The 12,282-nt window shown below is 42.4% G+C and overlaps 1 protein-coding gene across 7 annotated transcripts in view; it reads right to left on the reverse strand.

The window, feature by feature from the left end:
* The window catches only part of hoxb3a (homeobox B3a), a 72,144-nt gene that overhangs the window by 24,726 nt on the left and 35,136 nt on the right, over positions 1-12,282 (reverse strand). For 5 of the 7 annotated variants that reach the window (XM_052049695.1, XM_052049704.1, XM_052049694.1 and 2 more), the window contains exon 3: positions 10,839-11,123. The exons of 1 other annotated variant lie outside the window; for it this stretch is intronic. The gene's annotated coding sequence lies outside the window, so the exon portion shown is untranslated. Of the gene's footprint in view, positions 1-2,006; positions 2,567-10,838; positions 11,124-12,282 lie in introns of those variants that run through there. One more of the 7 variants, XM_052049702.1, reaches the window with a different exon arrangement.

Genomic DNA, 12,282 nt, shown 5'->3' on the forward strand with positions numbered 1-12,282 from the left:
GTTTAACTTCAATCGCCGTCATGTGTTTCACGGCAATTATACAAACTCCCGAACTTGTGATTTGTGGATGTAAGGAGTTGTGAATGGTGATAGACCTTGCGGGGGATTTGATAACCCCCTTAGCCGTTTGGTGGATGAAGTTTCTTCAAATATTTGAACTATTTTACGCGGAGTTGGCACTATCTTTCCAGACCAAACACACTTTAAAAGCAGTCACACATAGTGATAAGATAAGACGAGTGAGCTGCCGCGCCGCGGACTCTGGTGTGCGTGTGGAATATGCCATGCACTTGGGTCTAAAATATAAACAAATGAAAAATGCACTTGTATATTTCATATAGCCTGTAATTGTATTCATCAACATCACTCGCGTAGCAAACAAGTAAGCTATTGAATGATAACATGTAAACGGAATGCTCTCTTCGCAAATGACGTGAGATATACTTTGCACGGTGGCAGACAGAAGGACTCCAAATTTCAAAAGCCGTGTCTCATGCTCCCATCAATATGTGACGGGAAATTGTGGATCGACTCTAATTCGGTTACAACGAGGTTTAGACTAATGGGATGGGAGGGGCGGGCGTAGATAGAGAGGAATCCTCTCAAAATGCGAAAAGCAATCCCAGCCGCATTATTATTATTATTATTATTATTATTGTATTGGATTTTATTTGTTCTGTTTGATGTGTTTAATGACGAAATTACGATCGCTGTAAACTCCCAATAATAAAACAACTTGATACTACCCGTTTCGTGCGACTGTTTCTGATTCTTTGCAGAGGAGACGATACGAAAATGCAATCATTTTGCTATGCAATTGAATGAATCCACACATAAACGTGAACTGCTCTTTTTCTTCGCGCATTTCAGTATAGCTTGATTGCGGGTGGGGGCAGGGGGTTGAGCAAAAGCAGAGACAAGGAGCATCGACATGAATAATGGACAACAGCCTCATCCCTCGTGTAGCCTCGTTTCAAATTTGGGAGTAAACATTCGTTTCGCCACCAAAAAAAAAAGCACGAGGTTGTTGTTTTCGGTCCGTTTTTAACACACGAACAAAACATTACACATGCAGGTCTCGGTCATGCACAGAATGTATTTCTGTATCTTCATTCATTAAAACTCGCGTCCAGTTGGTCATAGGAAGACTTTGTACGTCTTTAGGAGTAACTTAATTGGACTGGCTCCGGAGAACCATTGCTATGATGAAGTACATGGCAGACCAGGCTTCCACCGTGCGTCAAATTTAACCTAATTTTCACTTAATTGCTCACCACAGAAATTCAACACCGAGCTCCGGCTCCCAAGAAAAAGGGGAAAACAGCCCTTTGAGCTAATCAAGTGCAGATTTTCAAAAGGCACGGGGCGCGTGGAGAGACATGGGACAAAATGAAGGCATACAAGAAGGATCGAGGGGGGCTGGTGGAGAGAGAATTGGAGATCCGAGAGAGGAGCCAATCTCCGCTGCTCTCCAGTGTATCATCGCTCCATCGGCCGTCATTTCCTCCACAGCATCCCTTCACGACTTATCGCGTGCAACGCCATAAACAACAGCACACCCCTAACAAACATACAATGGCGGGCGCGGCCGCACGCTGACACCCAGCTTCACTATAAATCAAGAGAAGTAGCTGGCTGCTGGCTGACAGGGAGAAAAAGCAGAGGGAGAGAGAGAGAGAGAGAGAGAGAGAGAGAGAGAGAGAGAGAGAGAGAGGATGTGAGGGGAAAGGCAGAGAGGGAGGGATGGACAGAGAGAGGAATGCAGAGGCAGACAGGAAGTGATGGGAGGAAGATGGAGAAGAATATAAAAGTGCTTCTGAAGATATAAACAGCCATCGGCTCACATTGATTTCAGACTGTACGGAATGGCTTATGATGATGATGGTGGTGGTGATGATGATGATGATGGTTGAGGGGAGGATGCTGTGTAAACAACACGATAGCAACATGCACGATGAGGAACAACATCACTATTGTTGTTTTTTTTGGGGGGGGGGGATATTTACCAAGGTGTCTTAAAACAGCTCACGAGCCAGTGAGATGGATGCAGGCGATGGTAGTGCAGCGTCGAAGGAGCCCCCCCACCCAACGCAGGTCCTCTGTCTTCCGCAATACTCACGTTGTGTCCACAACGACCCGCAAGACGCACACCCGTCCAAATTTGTTATATTGCAGCCCCTTTTCTTTCTGTCTCTCTCTGTCTCTCGCACTCTCTCTCTCATGTTCTCTCTCTCTCTCTGTCTGTCTCTCTCTCTCTCTCTTCCTCTCTCTCTCTGCTTTGGGGGGTGGGTGGCTCGTACCCCCCCCCCCTTTTTGTTTGAAAGGATAGTTTAATTTTCCACGACACTAACACGCAGCAGGCGAGGCACCTTTTCTTGGTGTTATATTTCTGACAGATAAATATAGATTCTGCAACCTCGGCAAATGTGACACAGATAGGGGAGTCGCAGTGTGTGAGCCTGTTCCGCGTGGCATTGCTTGTGAATGCTCCTTGAGATAAAAATGGAAAATCCAAACGATAATGGAGCGCCTGTGATTACGTTTCAGTAGGAGGTTAAGAAACGGAAAATTAAAATTTTTACTTAGTACGCTTTAAAAAAAAAAGACCGCATCGCTTTTGTGCTTTATTGGACTTCAGTATCATTCCACCGTCCGTTTTATGATAGAGCGGAAGAGGAAGTCCTTAACTCGCTCTCGCTTTTATTAAAAAAAATATCCGTTTGAATGAGAAATAATTGTTATTGTGACGTTGCTATTGTTCATCTTTGTCTTTTTTTAACAATTCTGGTGCATCGTGACAAAACACTTCAGTGTCACGAACACCACATCATCCTGAATTGTTCAATATTTACAAATATGCCGCATAAATGTTTTTTTTCCTTAAAAGACCTCTCTCCTCTATGACTAAAATTAAAAATGCATCCTGCATTTTTAATTGCAGGATGCATTTAAGCAAAAAGGCAGCAGACTGCAAGTATTACTCAAGACAAAAAAAAAACATTCCAATACATATTTTAAAAATTGTGAGCAATACTTGGGTGTTGAACAAAGAGAAGATCGTCGGAGAATGTCAAATAAACATTAGGGAGACAAAAACCTCCCCCCGCTTGGCCGTGCGGGGCCGCAACAAAAGAATCTTTTTTTTTTTTTGCTCTTATGTGTCTTGATGGTTCGAGAGTTTTAATGCATGCAACATTGGAGCATGGGAGAAAAGCTAATCTTGAAACTTCTTCAAGGTCAAACAAGAGCGTCTATCAAAGCATAGCTTCTACGGGAAACATAAGAGCCAACCAAGTCAAACAAAAAAAAATGTGAACATTTTCGTTCGAACACGTTTATATTCCAGAATAGGGGAGAAATTGCACCAAAAAACCCCAAACATGTTCTGATAATAAGAACGAATGTTTATATAAATCCGTTTAATTAAAGGCTCACAAAGAGCAATATGGCACTTTTCTGTTCTGCCCACAAGAAGATTGAAATCAAGCATTTGCAGTGATGATGATGGCGTCTGTAATGATGGCCATAAATTATAGCACTACGGAGAGTGAACAACAGCTAAGATAAGCATGCGGCAGAGGAACCTGGTCCGCCTGACAACGGTAATACGTATTAGCTTTGCAAATGTGCCACATAGCCACATGGAGAACCGAAGCAACACAGCATCAATCCCCCACTGCCGCCCCCCACCCCAAAAAAGAATCTATTAAACCAAATCACGTTGCTTGTCTTAAAGAATCAAGTACTGAAGTGAAAAGTAATATAGAGGGCCCTTGTTCTTTATATGCGTTCATTTTACACAATTAACTCGCTACTTAAGTTTGAATTCAAGATAACAAAAATATTGTCTGCAGCTCCGTCAGAATGTCATTCTTTGATGACAATGACAAAGTCGTTATTTTTGGTCTTAATATATGTAATGGTACTCATGGTAAATGCTGAACATGACCTAGCGCCAGTGGTATAAATGCTATTCGCAAGGTTTGGTATTATGGAATATACGTGATGGATTAGGGGAGGTTGAGTCTTCCTTCTCGTTTACCATTAATCGTTTAGAGCACATAGGCAAACAAAAAAAAATCGTTACAACGATTTATAAATCTCATCAATTATTGCTTGAGACCCTAATTGAATTTCTGTTGATTATTATTATTATTATTATTATTATTATTATTATTATTCAACAATGAAAACAGCATTAACAGAGGCGGATTGATTTATCGAGCTCTGACATCTATTTTTTTCCCTTTTTTTACTGCTGCTCGTAAATCTGTCTCGAGTCACTACAACTGCTTTTTAAAATATATTGCAGAGCGCAACCCGTGAGGTCTTCCCCTGCGGGCGGGTTTCATGACATGTGCGGGCTAGTGGATGCATGGGGGGGGCGGGGGGGCTCCGAAAATCAGTCCAACATTACTCCAAAGAACATGATGGACAATAGTTGAGTGAGTATTGACCATTCGTTCCCGCACAACAGTCTTTGTCAAATGAAGATGTACCAAGCCAAAGTACCCCGAAGTAGAGAAACGCAATACTGTAGACATACAAGGTGGCCGGAGCTGAGATTCACATCACCAACGTCAGAATTGTGACAGACATGCTAATCTCATGATCACTATGCTGTATTAAGTCCGTTTTTTTCCTGTGGGAAAATAAAAAATATTTGTCAAGTTAGTAAATGTATCCCATGTAGATGACAAATTAAGACAACACACTATAAACCCCCCAAAACCCTCAAGAGGTTCTGTATTAAGATCTTGCTGAAACATTCCTCCATCAGCTGTTTGGAATCTTCCAAATATCTCTATGACAGCAGCGGGCGTGATAAGAAGAAAGAAGCTTAAGCATATACCACAGGTCAGCCAGAGCAAGTCTGCATGCCTCACCCTTGTGATTTCATGCTTTCATGATGTGCTAATCCAACACTCTAGCAACAGCACATAAACAAAAACCTGCAAGAAGGATGTGGGGCATGTGGGAGGGGGTCAACAACACGGTGTGTAAGACTGAAATATATTCCTCGTGTTGGTTTGTAGCCCATTAAGGGTGTGAATCCATCCATCCACCCATGTCCATCCATCCATCCATCCATTTTCTAAATCGCTTATCCTCACAATGGTCGCGGGGATGCTGGAGCCTTTCCCAGCCGTCTTCAGGCAGTAGGCGGGGGACACCCTGAACCGGTTGCCAGCCAATCTCAGGCCACACAGAGACAAACAACTATCCATGCTCACATTCACACCTAAGGACAATTTTGAGTGTTCAATCAGCCTGCTGTGCGTATTTTTGGAATGTGGGAGGAAACCGCAGTACCTGAAGAAAAACCACGCAGGCAAAGGGAGAACATGCAAACTCCACACAGGGAGGCCAAAGCTGGAATTGGCTACATGGATAAAACACATCTCATAAGACACTTTCTTTGTCTTCAATACAACTTCACAGTAGATTGACAATTAAAATATAACACTGATGTGGAAATGTTACCTTTCATGATAATCTATTGGTCATACCACCCTCAAATATAAACTGCATTTTCTTTTAAAACTACAAAATTGACAAAGCGGTTTTCCATGACAGATATCCGTTCAAAATAAACACAAATGAACAATACTTGATGCAGCACATTCAAACAACATTTGCACCACTGCATGCTGTACATTTAAAATCGGTCAATATTCTGCAAAAATGCAAAATCGCTCATCGATTGTAGTGTCATAATTTGTGTGAAATAATTGATTGGATCGGCGTAATAAAACATGACAGCAAACACAACCTTATTTACTCCAGGGATGTTCTGTGATGCCATGGTGAATGGAGCTTCAGAAATCATGTGACTATCGCTAAGTGCATTTGTTCACATAACTACATTGACAGTGTAGTCGGGGTCACACCACGAGGACTGTCAATGGAGATCAGAGATAAATATAGCATTTGTCCGTCAACATTGCATCCAAATAATTTTACATCTCACTTTGATGGCAAGGACATAATCAGATACATGCACAAGCTGGGCAGGTTCGACATTACATACTGATTTATCAAACACCAAGGGTGCTTTTTTCCCCCAACTATTGCGATGGCAGAAAGGGAAAATGCTCCAGACGGATTTGCACTACCATCCATCCAATTTCAACACGGCTGATCCTGTACAGCAGTGGTCCTCAACCCGTGGGTCATTTGATCTATCGGGCCGCATAGAAAGAATAAATAACGTACATGACTTCCGTTTTATTAATTTCGGAATCTGAAAGATTTTTTGTTTTGAAAAATTACTGGATTCTCTGTTACATCCGTCGACAGTATGTCACTCATGACTTCATGACATCAAGGTGCGCTTCTCGGTCACGTGATAGGTTACCGCTAAAGTGAAACCCAGGAGATAGCAAAAAGAGTAAATTAACAAACGTCTTTGGAAAATTTCTTGGGGGGAGGGGAAAAGACCCAGCCAAGAGATAGAGGAGCTTATGACTTTCAAGAAAAAGAAGGCTACATACAGTATCAGGAGTCCTACTTAAAATACGCATTTATCTCATCGGGAGACTCCCACGCACCGAGCCTATTCTGTATATTAAGCGGCGTGGTGAGTCGTATTTTTCGTGCGCTTTGTATTTGCGGTGTATCTTATTTTTAAGGCACGTTTAAACGTTACCGTAGTGACCACAGAGTGTTGTGGCCAGATAGGACATTCCTCATGTCATGATTCATGTTTATTATTATGTTCAGAAAATACCACAGGTTTTCATGCAGGTCATATCATGTTATTTTGTTGTATTTATCCAGCCTTAAAGGCCAATCCCTGAAAATATTGTCTGACATTAAACCGGTCCGTGTGGCAAAAAAGGTTGGGGACAGCTGCTGTACAGGGTTGCGGTGGTGCTGGAGTCTATCCCAGCTGACTTTTGGTGGAAGGCAGACTACAACCTGAACTGGTCACCAGTCAGTCCCAGAGCACACATGGAGACGAACAACTATTCCCACACGTGTTCCCACCATCACTGAGTGGGAACCGATCCCACGCTTCCCACATGCAAGTCCGGCGAGTGTACTGCTACACCATCAGTGACTTCTGCAGTACCCATATATCTGCAATTATCTCATGTTTCCCATCTCACAATGCAGATAAGTGCTTGCAATCATCCAAAAACTTGGAAGGTTACAAATTTGTACAAGACGGATTTGTTATGGCCCTTATTGTGTGGTCAATATGCCATATAAGCCAGCAGCTTCACCCAGGTCTTGCTCTGTTATTAGGTATGGTAGCATCTGTTGATTCGACTGCCGCTGCAATCGTTTGTGCCATGAAAAGTATTTTTTGTGCTACTGTTGTTGGTAAGTTATTAACTGTGTAATATAAAGCGTAGCACTACAATGTAAATTTTTGAAACAAATATAAATAAAAGAGACTATGTCCCCCCGCGTGTGGTAAGAGGCTAGCTTCACGCAGGCTTTGCATTATTGTTATTATGCATGTTAGCATCTGCTGATTCAGGCGCCGTGTATCAAGTGCCGGAGCCCAATCACGTCTTTCAAAATAATTTAAAAATAAATAACTACATAATAGGCGGCCCGGTAGTCCAGTGGTTAGCACGTCGGCTTCACAGTGCAGAGGTACCGGGTTCGATTCCAGCTCCGGCCTCCCTGTGTGGAGTTTGCATGTTCTCCCCGGGCCTGCGTGGGTTTTCTCCGGGTGCTCCGGTTTCCTCCCACATTCCAAAAACATGCGTGGCAGGCTGATTGGACGCTCTAAATTGTCCCTAGGTGTCAGTGTGGTTGCGAATGGTTGTTCGTTTCTGTGTGCCCTGCGATTGGCTGGCAACCGATTCAGGGTGTCCCCCGCCTACTGCCCGAAGACAGCTGGGATAGGCTCCAGTACCCCCCGCGGCCCTAGTGAGGATCAAGCGGCTAGGACGATGAATAAATGAATGAATGAATAACTACATAATTAAGCTCCATCTACATCACTAACTTATTCAGTAGTTGACACATCTGATACAAAGTGATCGGTACACAGGCGAGAACCATCACTATGAGTAGGATCTCACATCTCCGTCTTATTCTTGCCCGTTAACTGACTGCTATCCATTGGCTATGGTGGTGATGAGTACTCAGAGAAGTGACTCATTTATATACTGCCAAAATGGCGTTCTTTATATGTGATGCAGTGCACTGCATACACTATTGAACAGCAACACCAGATCCAAATGTTTTGGAGAATTAGCTTACTTCGACATTTACACACCTGGTAAAAAATTGGCAAACAATCATAGGTCAAAGAATAGTCATTGCACTATGTGAACACCAAGACTTGTACAAAACAGCCAGATTCTAACAAAAGCCAAACAAGAGCATGCATTTGCTACTTGGAATGGCTGGTAAGTAAGCGTATTGACTTGGTTACAAGTGCTGTCCCAAGATACAGTAGCACTTTCCATCAATTATCCGAGCTGCGTAACCTCATAGTTTTAACAGAAGCCTCGGACACCTGAATGACTTGTGATGTTCATGCATTTTGTTTTCATTCATGTCAGAGAAGGATATGCTGTAAACGTTACATCTAATGCGTATCAAGGTTTTTTTGTTGGGGGGAAGAATTGGGAGTTTTAAATGATTAGTCATTCAAATGGACTGTTGCTATGGCAGGAGTAGACTCTAAAGTGTCAAACTCATTTTGGTCGCGGGCCACATTGTAGTTACAGTTTCCCTTCGAGGGCCGTTATGAGTTTTGAGAAACCATATAAATGTTTAATCCCCTCCATACACGACATAAACAGCACACAACAAATTGATGAATAACCAGTTTTAAATCAGAAGTCAAGAATAATGAAGGTTATTGTGGATTACGTGTGACAATTTGAAATGTTGGTTCAGACGAGTCCATATTTCAAGTTGTTTTGGGAAATTGTGGAAGAGAGAAAAGGAAAAGAATCACCCATACTGCCATGGATGCAAACTTCAAAACCCAGCATCTGCGGCGTTATGGGGCTGTGTTCATCTCAATGGCATGAGTACCTGCTGTGAAGGCACCATTGATGCTGAAAGTTATGTACATGTTTTTGCAGAAACATATGCTATCATTCAAGCAAAGGCTTTTTAATGGACACCCTTGCTTATTTCAGCACGACAATGCCAAACCACATTCTGCATGTGTTATAACAGCGTGGCTTCTTAGTAAAAGAGTGCGGGTATGAGACAGGCCTGCCTGCAGTCCAGACCTGTTTCGTATATAACACAGTGGTAAACATGACCTTGTCCCAGCTATTTGGGAATGTGTTACAGCTGTAAAATTCTAAGTTCATGAAAATTTGCAAAAACGTTTATCTATCTAAATGCGTGTGTTAAAAACTCTTAAAGCCCACATTTATTGCTATTGCAGAAGACTATACCCTCGTGGTCCTATTATTTTTCGTATTGTTCTTTATTGTTTATGTTGTGATTTTTTTTATTGTCTTCTTTTTTATTGTCTTATTTACATCGTTTAATAGGTTTTCATGTACAGCAACATGTTTCATCTGTGTTTTTTTCATGATTTAATTATTAAACGAAATAAAATTGAGTTAAGTATTTTATTTCTATAGCCTACTATAGGTCTACTTTTATTTTTTATTTTTTCATAACGAACTATGTATAAATGTGTGGGTGGATATTTATATATCTCGCCATTTCACTCTGACCTGAATCTGACCCCTCCAGTGGTGATTGTCTTCCATGGCAGTTTGTCTCTGACTGCCCGAGGTTTACAGTGCCCTAAACTCGGCATGTTATGACTAAGAGGCCAGGGGGCTCGGGAGGTCTGGGAATGTCCGAATGAGCGGAGGATGCAGAGCCCTTGCGAGGTTAAAGCGAGTAACAGAGGGAGGGGGAGAACCACAGGTCAGCCTCTTGCTTCAGAGTCACTCGACCTCATCGGTCAGAAAAACGTGTCCCCTGTTTGAACCCACTCTGGCTGCGGCCCCGTGCAACCATCAATCCACACCACACTGTGCTGCCTTTCGTTCTAGTAGTAGTAGTAGTTGCCCATTTTTCCATTTGTTTCTCTCGCTTCTCCGACCATTGAATCGAGCTGTGTCTTCCATCCCCTGGAGACAGACCAGACCTTCGGCCCTTTTTATTTCCAATTCTGGTCAGATTAATTTCTTTTGGGGTCAAGCAGCAGCTCTGCTCAATAGATAAACATGCCCGGCCCGCGATCATTTGCAGCCATTGAAAAAATAATAAAAGATGCAATAAGTGGGGGTTTTGTTGTTATTGTTGTTGTTGTTGTTGTTGTTGTTGTTGTTGGCCAGCAGCACAGAAAGTAACCATTAACCTGCATAATTTTCACCCTGCCCCTGCCAAATTATTTAAACCATAATATATATATATATATATATATATATATATATATATATATATATATATATATATATATATATATATATATACACACACACACGCACACACACACAGCCAAACCGATACATTTAATTCAAATGAACATGCAACAATAAATGGGATACACGGACTCAAAAAGATATTCAATCACCTATAGACCCAGTGTGTGACAAATAGAAGTGACGTTTTGACACAAAGGTGGGCAGACACATGGAACATAAGCACAGAAGGAAAAAGAAAACAACAACAACGACAACACAGGCCGTGATCTGTTCCAGAGACGCGCGTTCACACGCAAACTACTGCGGACGCGTGCACGCGAACACAAAGCCCCCACGGCCATTCTTCTCATTCCACCAAATGCGCACAGGGCAATAAAACCATTAAAACGCCACGCTGCCGTCACTGTACAAGCAAGGGAGCCACCATACAAAGCGGAGATGTGAAATTGCTTTTCCAGGCCTTACCTTGAAAGGCATCTCGTTTATGAACTTCTTCTCCATCTTCCAGTTTGCCTCTCCGCGCCTTCTTTCCAATGAGTAGGAAAACGGTTGTTCTTTCTTCTACTCTCGAAGGGCGTAAAAGTAGCCCGTGAATGAGTGGGTAGGGAAAAAAAAGTGTTCTTTCTTGAGTGTTAAGTGTGTGTTGGAGCTGGGGGGGGGGGTCTTCCACGATGTTTTCTTTCTTTTTTTCTTCAGCTCCTCTGTTCCTTGGCCCCTCGCACCTCCCGACAGAAGGGGCCTTGGAGGAGGCTGCAAGATGACAATGGGGGGAAAAAGAGGGTTTAAGAAGAACAAGTGATTAATGATTATTTCTTGTATAATTCTCACATTTTTCTTGTCGGAGCCTTCCTCTCTCATGGTGGGAAACTTTTCACAGGGCAAGGGCATCCTCACTAAATACTCCCCCCATTAAAAGAAAGCAACAGAAGGTCCGTGGATGTTATACGGTTGAAAACGAAAGCTGAGGCTTGGTCGCATCTTAATGCACTATATGGGTAACCACACAGATGGTCATTTATTTTAAGATTGAATATATCGAGTTGCGAGAGTGTGAAAATATATTTTGACAATAAGGTAGCGTGTATTTTACATGCATTGGTTGAAAAAACAAATCGTCACGGGAGTGACAATACAATCATCTGGATTCTAATACGATTTCGATGTACTGTATAGTCAACTTAGAAATGTACATGCATGTGGATCCAAGTCATTTTATTTCACGCAGCCGCTTGCCGAAAAATTCAAAACACAATTTTTTTCAGCGCGTAGAAGTAAAAGGGTGTTTTACACCAGCCACGTAAAATGCAGGAAAAGCATTTGAAGCGAAGCGCTGTCGTTAGTTTGCACGTTCAACCGTTGACCCACGTGCGTAAAAAACTGGTAAAGGGACAGGCAGGTGCGTCACAATGCAAGTGGGACCCAAGCACAAGGGACACTATTCTAATTTGTTTTCTTGGACATTTTGAACACATGTGTGCTGTTTGATACGGGGCGGGATTTTTTTCACGGTGCAATGGGCTTTCATAAATGGAATAAAATAGATAAATGGGCAAGGGGAGTCACTTTGGCAAGGGGCCCAGGGAGAAATCAGCCAACGTGTAATGGGGAATCGTCTCTGGGCCGAGGAATACGAGAGGGCCAATTTGCGGGGCACATTTTTTTAGTTTAAAGTTCATCGCGAGGAGTGCTATTTTCTCGCCCCGCACCCTCTCTTGCTCTTTATTTTTCGATACCTGCTCTTGAAGAAAATGAAAATTAATACGGGAGCCGAGCCATACAAAAGAAGTCATTCGTCTTGTTGATTATCTATTTGCTTGTCAGGGTTTGAGCTATGGCGCCGACCCTCTCCCTTTTTTACATTATAAAAGGAGAAAAAAAATACGACACACGCGCTCACACAACACTGAGG

Source organism: Hippocampus zosterae, chromosome 17 (assembly GCF_025434085.1).
Source record: "Hippocampus zosterae strain Florida chromosome 17, ASM2543408v3, whole genome shotgun sequence".
Classification (NCBI taxonomy): Eukaryota; Metazoa; Chordata; class Actinopteri; order Syngnathiformes; family Syngnathidae; genus Hippocampus; species Hippocampus zosterae.